This window comes from Oryctolagus cuniculus, chromosome 8, assembly GCF_051225735.1.
Source record: "Oryctolagus cuniculus isolate XC-2025 breed Fujian yellow rabbit chromosome 8, ASM5122573v1, whole genome shotgun sequence".
Classification (NCBI taxonomy): Eukaryota; Metazoa; Chordata; class Mammalia; order Lagomorpha; family Leporidae; genus Oryctolagus; species Oryctolagus cuniculus.
The window spans coordinates 74,987,548-74,997,678 of NC_142874.1; the positions used below are offsets into that span (position 1 = coordinate 74,987,548).

The following is a 10,131-nucleotide window of genomic DNA, read 5'->3' on the forward strand; positions in this document are numbered from 1 at the left end:
ATTGCTCCCCACAAATTGAAACCACATAATTTACAAATGAGAGAATTAAGGCAGGTAAAGCGAAAGATTTTGTACCTAAGCAAATAGACACTAAGTTAGTTCAATTTGAATAAGAGTAGTCATTTATAAATTTTCTTTTTTTAAAAAAATTATTTCATTATTTGAAAGTCAAAGTTACAGAGAGAGAAATCTTCAGTCCACTGGTTCACTCCCCAAATGGCCCCAACAGCCAGGCTGGGCCAAGCTGACACCAGGAGCCAGGAGCTTCATCAGGGTCTCCCACGTGGGTACAGGAGTCCAAGCACTTGGGTGATCGTCTGTTGTTTTCCCAGGATTGGAAGTGGAGCCCATGGTACTCAAACCAGAGCCCATATGGGATGCTAGTGCTGCAGACAGTGGTTACAACCCACTGTACCACAGCACCAGCACCCTATAAATTTTCTTTATCATGCTGCTAAAGACATTTGGTGATAGATGGTAGGTAGCTAGGTTGATTGGTAGATATAAAATCCTCCAAAATATTTTGGGTGCATGTTTTGGTTTAAATGTTCAAATGTGACCCTCCTAATGTTCAAACTAAGACCACAGGAATTTCAGGCCCTATGTTATGTAACCTATTACTTACTCCCCCTAAAGTGAATTGTTTCTCTTTTTTCTCCAACTCCATCAACATCTAGTATCTCTTATTTCTCAATTGCTTAAATTGTAATAAATTCCCTTTTAATTTTTTAAATTTAGGTTTCAAGTATTTCATATATACAGATTTAGGAACATAGTGATACTTCCCTCCTTCCTACCTATGATCTAACCCTTCTTCCTCTTCCCTCTCCCATTCCCACTCTTAACTTTTACAGAGATCTACTTTCAGTTTATTAAATGATCTTTTTTTATTTTTATTTTATTTTATTTAATGAACATAAATTTCCAAAGTACAGCTTATGGATTACAATAGCTCCCCCCCCATAACTTCCCTCCCACCCACAACACTCCCCTCTCCCACTCCTTCTCCCCTTCCATTCATATCAAGATTAATTTTCAATTATCTTTATATACAGAAGATCAATTACTAAATGATCTTGAGGTTAACCCTACACTAAGCAAAATATTTCAACAAATAGTATGAAGAGAAAACAACACTGTTCCTCAACAGAAGAGACAAGGGCTATAAACAATCATGGAATCTCCAAATGTTCATTTCACTCCAATACACAGTTTAGGTACTCTATTGGTTACCCCTGATCAGGGAAAATTTATATCTGTCTTTTGGGGACTGGTTTATTTCACTGAGTATAATAGTTTACAGTTGCATCTATCTTATTGCAAAAGGCAGGATTTCGGCTTCTTCCTCTTCCGGGACGGTGCTTAGAGGCAGCCACAATGGTCCAGCGTTTGACGTACCGCCGGAGGCTCTCCTACAATACAACCTCCAACAAAACCAGACTGTCCCGAACTCCTGGTAACAGAATTGTTTACCTTTATACTAAGAAGGTTGGGAAGGCACCAAAATCTGCATGTGGTGTGTGCCCAGGCAGACTTCGTGGGGTTCGTGCTGTGAGACCTAAAGTCCTGATGAGATTGTCTAAAACCAAAAAACACGTCAGCAGGGCTTATGGTGGTTCCATGTGTGCTAAATGTGTCCGTGACAGGATCAAGCGTGCTTTCCTTATCGAGGAGCAGAAAATTTTTGTGAAAGTGTTGAAGGCACAAGCACAGAGTCAGAAAGCTAAATAAAAACATGAAACTTTCAAGTAATTAAAAATCAAAAAAAAAGGGGGCAGGATTTCATTTTATTTATTTATTTATTTATTTATTTATTTATTTATTTTGACAGGCAGAGTGGACAGTGAGAGAGAGAGAGACAGAGAGAAAGGTCTTCCTTTTCCGTTGGTTCACTACCCAGTTGCTGCTGCAGCCGGCACGCTGGGATTTCATTTTTTTTAACACCTGAGTAGTACTCCACAGTGTATACATAATCATAATATTTATCAAGTCAACAGCTTGCTGAAGTCTAGTCTCGCCTCCATCTCCAAGCTGCTCCTGACTCTGGCTCTTTGCTGCTGCATTCATGTGTTGTGTTTGTATTTGTGGTGCACATCCACACCCTCCACACAGGTCCACCGTATTCCTGTTCCTTTTGTAGGATTTCCAGTGAAGTTTTCTTTCCAATTCTCCCCTGAGAGTGCACTTCGTACACTTTCTTTTCTTACTGTGTATCACAAGCCTAGTGCAGTATGACACTCCCTAACCACCGTCTTGGAATCTCACCATAATTTCTCTATCCAGTCTTCAGTTGATGGACAGCAGGGTTGATTCCATATCTTGGCTATTGTGAATTGTGAATATGGGGATACAGATAACACTTTCATATGCTGTTTCTTTTGATTTGGGAAAATTCCCAGGAGTGGGATGGCTGGCTCATATATATTCAGATTTCTGAGGTATCTCCCTACTGTCATTTTTGTTTGTTCATCTTTGGAAAATTTTTAATTCTGAGATTTTTGTCCCTCTTTCTTTATTAATATACATTTTTAAAATTTTATTTGCCATGCAAGCTCCATATATTTAATATACAGATTTAGGAACCTAGGGATACTTCCATCACACACCCTCCCTCCCACACAGTCCAACCCTTCCCGCCACTCGATACTGTCTCCCACAATAATTGTACCAGTTTACATTTCCACCAACAGTGGATTAGGGTATCTTTTCCCCCACATTATCACCAGCATTTGTTGTTTGTTGATTTCTGTATGAGAGCCATTCTAACTGGGGTAATGTGAAACCTCATTGTGGTTTTCTTTGTATTTCCCAGTTGGCAGTGATCCTGAGCATTTTTTCATGTGTCTGTTGGCCATTTGAATTTCCTCTTATGAAAAATACCTGTTTAAGTCCTTTGCCAATTTCTTAACTGGATTTTTGGTTTACTTGTTGAATTTCTCGATCTCTTCATAGATTCCGGATGTTAACTCTTTATCAGTTGCATAGTTTGCAAATATTTATTCCTATTCTGTCGGTTGCCTCTTCACTTTGCAGGATACTTGTGGGTTTTTCTGTTTGTTTGTTTTGTTTTGTTGTTTTTTTTTGCAGTGCAGAACTTCAAATTGATGAAATCTCATTTGTCAATTTTGGCTTTGATTGCCTGTGCTTCTGGGGTCCTTTACAAGAAGCCTTTGCCTAAGCCAATGTCTGGCTGATTTTCCCAAATTTTTCTAATAATTTGATGGTATCAGCTCATAGTTTTAGGTCTTTGATCCATTTTTAGTGGATTTTTGTATAAGGTATAAGGGAAGGGTCTAGCTGCACTCTGCATGTGGAGATCCAATTTTCCCAGCACCAACTGTTAAAGAGACTGTGCTTGCTCCAGTGATTGATTTTAGCTCCTTTGTCATAGATAAGTTTGTTGTAGATGCACAAATTAATCTCTGGAGTTTCTATTCCGTTCCAATCGTCTACAAGTCTGTTTGTGCCAGTATCAGGCTGTTTTGATTATAACTGCCTTGTAATATATCTTGAAATCAGGTATTGTGATGCCTCCAGCTTTGTTTTTGTTATATAAGCTTGCTTTGGCTATTCAGGATCTCTTGTGTTTCCATGTGAATTTGGGTATCATTTTTTATAGATCTGAGAAGAATGTCATTGCTATTTTGATTGGAATCTCATTGAATCTGTAAATTGCTTTTGGTAGCATGGATATTTTGATGATGTTGATTCTTCTAATCCTTGAACATGAAGGATTTTTCCATTTTTATTGACTTCCACTATTTCTTTGGTGTTTTATTGTTTTGTGTCTCCTTCCACCCTTTTTTTTTTGGTTAGTTGGGCCAATGGTATAATAATTCGCTTACTTTTGGGCCGGCGCCACGGCTCACTAGGCTAATCCTCCGCCTAGCAGTGCCGGCACACCGGGTTCTAGTCCCGGTTGGGGCGCCGGATTCTTTCCCGGTTGCCCTTCTTCCAGGCCAGCTCTCTGCTGTGGCCAGGGAGTGCAGTGGAGGATGGCCTAAGTGCTTGGGCCCTGCACCCCATGGGAGACCAGGAGAAGTACCTGGCTCCTGCCATCAGCGTGGTGCGCCGGCCGCAGCGCACCAGCCGTGACGGCCATTGGAGGTTGAACCAACGGCAAAAGGAAGACCTTTCTCTCTGTCTCTCTCTCTCACTGTCACTCTGCCTGTCAAAAAAAAAATTACTTACTTTTTTTTTCTAAAAACCAGCTCTTCATTTCACTGATCTTTTGTATTTTTGTTGTTTTGATTTTGGTTATTTCTTCTATAATTTTATTATTTTCCTCCTACTAATTTTGGGTTATGTTTGTTGTTGTTTTTCTAGGTTCTTGAGAGGACATGAGAGCTCATTTATATGGTACCTTTCCAGTTTCTTGATATAAGCACCAATTGCTATGAACTTTCCTCTTAACACTGCTTTTGCTATATACCCTAAGCTTTGATATGATATATTCTCATCTTCATTTGTTTCCAGAAATTTTTTGGTTTTTCTTTTGGTTCCTTCTGTGACCCACTGTTCATTCAGGATGATATTGTTCAGTCTCCATGTGTTTGCATATGATCTAGAGATTCTTGAGTTGAGGATTTGCAGCTTCATTCCATTTTGGTCAGAGAAGATGCATGGTATGATTGGTTTTTTTTTAACTTGCTGAGACTTGATTTTTTTTTTTTTTTTTTTGACAGGCAGAGTGGACAGTGAGAGAGAGAGAGAGAGACAGAGAGAAAGGTCTTCCTTTTGCCGTTGGTTCACCCTCCAATGGCCGCCGTGGCTGGCGCACTGCGGCCAGCGCATCACACTGATCCGAAGCCGGGAGCCAGGTGCTTCTCCTGGTCTCCCATGGGGTGCAGGGCCCAAGCACTTGGACCATCCTCCACTGCACTCCCGTGCCATAGCAGAGAGCTGGCCTGGTAGAGGTGCAACCGGGACAGAATCCGGTGCCCTGACCAGGACTAGAACCCGGTGTGCTGGCGCAACAAGGCGGAGGATTAGCCTAGTGAGCCACGGCACCGGCCGAGACTTGCTTTATGGCCTAGCATGTGGTCTATCCTAGAGAAAATTTCATTCATTGATGAGAAGAATGTGTATTTTGCAACTGTGGAGTGAAAAGTTCTGTAGATTTCAATTACGTTCATTTGGTCCATAGTTTTGATTAGCTCTGTTGCTTCTTTGTTGGTTTTCTGTCTAGTTGATCTGTCCATTGATGACTGTGGGGTGTTGAAGTCCCCTGTTACTATTGTATTGGAGTCTGTATCTCCCTTTAGATCCATTAACATTTCTTTTAAATAGCCAAGTTCCCTGTAATCAGGGGCATATACATTTATTATAGTCACATCCTCCTATTGAATTGATCACTTAATCATTACATAATCCCCTTGTCTCTTTTAACAGTTTTTGTGTTAAAGTCAATTTTGTCTGATTTAGGATGGCAACATCAGCTCTTTTTGCTTTCTGTTAGCATGAAATATCTTTTTTTTCTGTAATTTTCTTGTGGGATTTTCTGCCTTTGCATTCTTTCATAACAATGGTTATTTTTTTCTCTGTTTCTGTGTGTAGAACATCCTTAATCATCTTTTGTAAGGCTGGACATATGGCAAAAAATTCTATCATTTTCTGTTGGTTATGGAAGGTCTTTATTTTACCTTCATTCTTAAGTGAGAGTTTTGCAGGGTACAGTATTCTGGCCTGATAGTTATTTTCTTCTTAAGACTTAGAATATATCTCACCATTCCCTTCTAGCTCGAATTTCTGATGGGAGGTCAGCTGTGTGTCTAATTGGAGATCCTCTGAAAGTAATCTGGTGTTTCTCTCATGCACATTTTAGATTCTTTTTTTAATGGAAAGTTTGACTACAATGTGTGTGGTGAGGATCTTTTCAGGTCATGTCTATTAGGAGTTCTATATGCTACCTCTATTTGGATGTCTCCTTGTTTCTCCAAATTGGGGAAGTTTTCTGTAATTATTTCACCAAATGATCTTTCTAGTCCATTCTCTCTTTCCACACCTCAGGAACTCCGAAACCCATATGTTGGGTCATTTGATAGTATCCTATAAATCTCCACCAATATTTTTAACTTTTCTATTTTCTTGGTTTTTTTGTTCAGTCTCACTGTAAGAGTTCCAAATATTTGTCTTCTAGTTTGGATAATCTTTCTTATGACTTGCCAAGTTTAATGTTAAGGCTTTCTACCACATTTTTTATTTGATCTATTGAACTCTTTTCTAATATTTTACTTTGATTTCTCTTTAAAATCTCAACTTTATGGAAAAAATTTTCATTCATGCCATGTATGGTTTTATTTAGTACATGGATTTGCTTCTTAATGCTTTTGGATAATCCTATGATTAATTATTTGAATTCCATTTCCAGCATTTTGCCAATCTCTTCATCTTTGCAGTCTAATACTGAGATGTTGTTGCATTCCTTTGGGGGGGGGGGCATGTCTTCCTTATTCTTGAATTTCTGTGTTTGTTTTTAGGTATATGCGTAGTTGAGTTTTAATTTTTTTCTTCTGATGGCTTTTATCTTTGAGCTATACCTCTGTGGCTTTGTGAAATGTCATCACCTTCAGCAAATGCCAAGAGATGTGTGGTGAGTTTTGCAAGGGAGCTCTAGTCTGTACTCCAGGGTGGGGCAAGTATCCAGGCTAACACCCAAGTTGGGCGTGGTAGATCTCAATACCCATATGTTAGCCCCCAGTATATGTTCTGGCACCACCATATGAATTGCACAAATGATCTGTGCAGTCCTCGTTGTGAGCACAAGTCCTGCTGCAGTGACCTGCTCTAGACAACCAAGAAGCTCCAAGCATGTGGAGCCATACCCAGTGATCACCCAGAGACCCAGCTACACCCTGTACCTTTTCATGCATCCACTGAGTTCCCATGGTCTCAGCACACAAGACTCCCACAGTCACTGGGTACACAGATTTCTCTCTCCCTACCATTCTTTCCAGTCAACAGAGAGGCAGATGTTCCCCCAAGACAGCTCCACCTAGTCATCTTGATCCTGGGAGGCTGCATGTACCTCACTATCCTATGTGTTAGTCCAGCTACCTCCTAGTCAAGGCTCAGAGTCTGCGGGGATTATGGATTGTTCTCTCCACATACACAAGAGCTACCGGCCGAATGTTACTCTCTCTCTGCCACTGCCGCCAGTACTCCCAAGATGGAGTCCTGTCTCAGCCAGTTGCTGTTGTGCATAAAAAGTCTTCTACATTTTCCACCCAAACCCAAAATGGCGCCCACCCTTTCTCAACCAAGCATCAGGCACTTTCGTGGGGAGTTTGGGGGTAAACATGTCCCCTCTAGTTCCACTGGCTCTACAGGCAACCACTAACAACTGCGAACCCCCATGGCTCCAGTCCAGACTCAACACCATGCTCTCCCTCCAGCTATATCACCAGGAGTTGCTGCTGTCAGGTGCCACCTGTGTCTCCAAACTGCCTCCTGCTCCAGCTCTCATCTGCTACAGCTGTGCTTGCATTCATGTTCCTGTTGCTTGTCTGCACCATCCACACAGATCCGTGGCTTTCCTCTTCCTCTTGTTTGGATTTCCAATACAATTTTCTCTCCAGTTCTCCCCTGAGAGTGCACTGCCTACACTTTTCTTTTTTTTTTTTTTTTTTTCTTTCTTTTTTTTTTTTTTTTTACTGTATGTACCTAGTGAATGTCTTTTCCTAATCTGGGATTTCAAAGGGTTAACCCCTCATTTTAAGAACAGTTTTAAGAACATAATGATACTACCCACCCTCATGTCTCCACCTTCCCTCTCTTGTTCCTAACTTCCCGCTGTGCTTCCTCTTCTTGTCTTATGTTTCTTTTGATTTTTAGAATTTCATACTGTCTTTAATTTTTGAAGATTTATTTCTTTGTAAGAATTACACAGAGAAAGGGAGAGAGAGAGAGAAATAAATTTCTTCCATGCACTGGCCACTCTCCAGACTGACACAATAACCACACCAAAGCCAGGTACCAGGAGCTTCATCCTGGCCTCCCATATGGGTGTCAGGAGCCCAGGCACTTTGCCATCTTCCACTGCTTTTCCCAGTCCATTAGCAGAGAGCTGGATTTGTAATGGAGCAGCTGGGACATGAAATGGCGTCCATATGGGATGCGGCATCACAGGCAGAAGCTTTACCCATTACTACACAGCACCCGCTGGGCCCTGCAGTGACATACTTTCAATGTACTTTATAATCACAAGCTTAACTTTCCACTAAATGAAGAGTTCAAAAAGTAGTAAGTAAAAAAATCACTCTTCTCAGGAGTATAGACAAGGGCTATAAACCATAATCAAATCTCAAAATGTCAGATTCATTCATATACATTAAAATCTTGTGTATTCTTTATATCCATTATCAACATTTGTCTTTTTGGGACTGGCTTAAATGGTGATATTTGTGGCCCCCTCTTGGGGTTATCATGAGTATTGTATGAAGTAGTAGAGCCAAAGTGAACTCAGAGCAGAGGGCATAGTAGGTGGTCAAAACAAGCACTGATTTGATTCCTTCTCTGTTTTATAATTATGAAATTATTTCAATCCATAAAAATAGAAAAAAAGGCCTATTTGGTTGAATTGTAACAGAAAGCGTATAAACTAAATTAAAAATTATGTGAGTTCCCTGAATTATTTTTAAGGTACTCAGGAACTCAAAATGGATTTGTGAATCATGAAAAAAAGAAAAACAAACAAATATCCTACCAAACTTCTATTCACTTGAGACAATTAAGATAGGTTATGTAAAGATCCAGGGTTTATCATGGAGAGTTGTGTGACTTGTTCATCTTTGACAGGAACAGAAGGCAACTTGGAGAATGATTAGACATTCAGCAAACACTCAGTGGTAGCCAAGTTTCAGCAACTGTGTTTTAAACCAGACATTCAACATATGTGCATTACTGAGCACCTGCTCCATACTAACCACTAGGATAGTTTATGGTGTGAATGAAAATTAATCAGAAACTCTCCATGTCTTCAGAAGACTGACAAAACTGTTACAGTAATTAACCTCACTGTGGGCATGAAACAGGAGAGAACTGAATGGGATTATAATATGGTGCAAGATAAATTCTGATTACTCAAAGTTAGCAGAAATTAGATCTCTGAGTTTAGTCTTTCACCAATTTTAGCCAATTCAAGCATTGGCAGAAAGGAAGACATGTTATCTAGTGGTATATATATAAAGACAAGAGACAGGAATTGTGAAATGTATGGGAACGTGTGACTAGTGCAAGCCTGAGGACTTGTGGGCAATTGGCCCTGCTTCCATGGAGCTTGCTAATTGTCCTCTCTTCAGTGACACCTCTTTCATACAGGAGGGAGAAATGTTCAAAGAAGAAGCTGGCCATATGTAAATGTCTTTTAAAATACAAATGATTAAATACAGATTTCAAAACATGTTATTAAATAAGCAAAATAAGTAAAGTGACTGATGAGATAGGCAGGACAACTCCCTAAGGATTAGAAGGAGGAAAAAAAAAAAAAGATGGATGAAATGACTGAAATAAGAGAGATGTGGAGGCATTAGAGCAACAGGAGGCCAGCGCCACGGCTCACTAGGCTAATCCTCCGCCTTGTGGCGACGGCACACTGGGTTCTAGTCCCGGTCGGGGTGCCGGATTCTGTCCCGGTTGCCCCTCTTCCAGGCCAGCTCTCTGCTGTGGCCAGGGAGTGCAGTGGAGGATGGCCCAGGTGCTTGGGCCCTGCACCCCATGGGAGACCAGGAGAAGCACCTGGCTCCTGGCTCCTGCCATCGGATCAGTGCGGTGCGCCGGCTGCGGTGCGCTGGCTGCAGTGCGCTGGCTGCCGTGTCCATTGGAGGGTGAACCAACGGCAAAGGAAGACCTTTCTCTCTGTCTCTCTCTCACTGTCCATTCTGCCTGTCAAAAATAAAAATAAAAATAAAAAGAGCAACAGGAAGGAGGCCACACTGGCGACAGATCAAGGAAGTGGGTCAAAGTAAATCAGAATGAGTCTGAAGAAGAAGCGAACTACCTGTAGGACTCTCCAAAAGGGAAGAAATGCAAAAGAGTATAAATATAATATTAATATTCTTAAGGTTTTTGTGTGTGCCATCATCATTGTGATACTAGAAATTGAAATTAACAGTCTTATTGCCAGGTATGCAC

At 40.8% G+C, this 10,131-nt stretch overlaps 1 pseudogene across 1 annotated transcript; it reads left to right on the forward strand.

Annotated features, from left to right (window-relative positions):
• The first annotated feature begins 1,333 nt into the window (after positions 1-1,333).
• On the forward strand, positions 1,334-1,748 carry LOC138843281 (large ribosomal subunit protein eL34 pseudogene; annotated as a pseudogene). The gene has a single exon (XR_016212283.1). The product of XR_016212283.1 is annotated as a large ribosomal subunit protein eL34 pseudogene (transcript).
• The last annotated feature ends 8,383 nt before the right edge of the window (positions 1,749-10,131 follow it).